Consider the following 513-nt stretch of genomic DNA (forward strand, 5'->3'; position numbering starts at 1 on the left):
AAGCGGTTCGAGGGCGTAGGGCTGCGTTTAGTGCACAGCTGGGAGATGGGGACGATACCGCCACTGCCGTGGTACGTATCCCTGAACAACCTCCTGAAACTGCTCTCTCCAGCCTGGGAAGAGGCTGGGAATCTCGTCCGGGAAGGTTTAATTGTGATTGAGAGGTAACACCTTGTCCAAACAGCGTTACTGATCCCAGCATGTGGGAGAGGGACAGGCGGGCTCCCTGCAGAGCGACTTCAGCTCTGTGAGGTGCCCTCGCTCGGGCTCCCACATCCCACGCCGGGGCCTCTGAGCGCCCGGGAGGAGCCTTGCAGAGAACTCTCTGACCCTGGGGAAATTCCAGGTGATCCCTGTGCCCACAGACACCGCGGGCTTTCCGCCCTTGTCATCACGGGAATCTCGCAACGCCGGCCTCGCGCGGTGCTGTGCTGGGGGGGAGCTTTCCAAGCCAGCTGACAGAGGGGGCAGAGGCCCGCGAGGCGGCTGGTGGTGGCGTGGGCAGGGGGCTGG

This window comes from Eurypyga helias, unplaced genomic scaffold, assembly GCF_000690775.1.
Source record: "Eurypyga helias isolate BGI_N326 unplaced genomic scaffold, ASM69077v1 scaffold30345, whole genome shotgun sequence".
Taxonomy (NCBI): Eukaryota; Metazoa; Chordata; class Aves; order Eurypygiformes; family Eurypygidae; genus Eurypyga; species Eurypyga helias.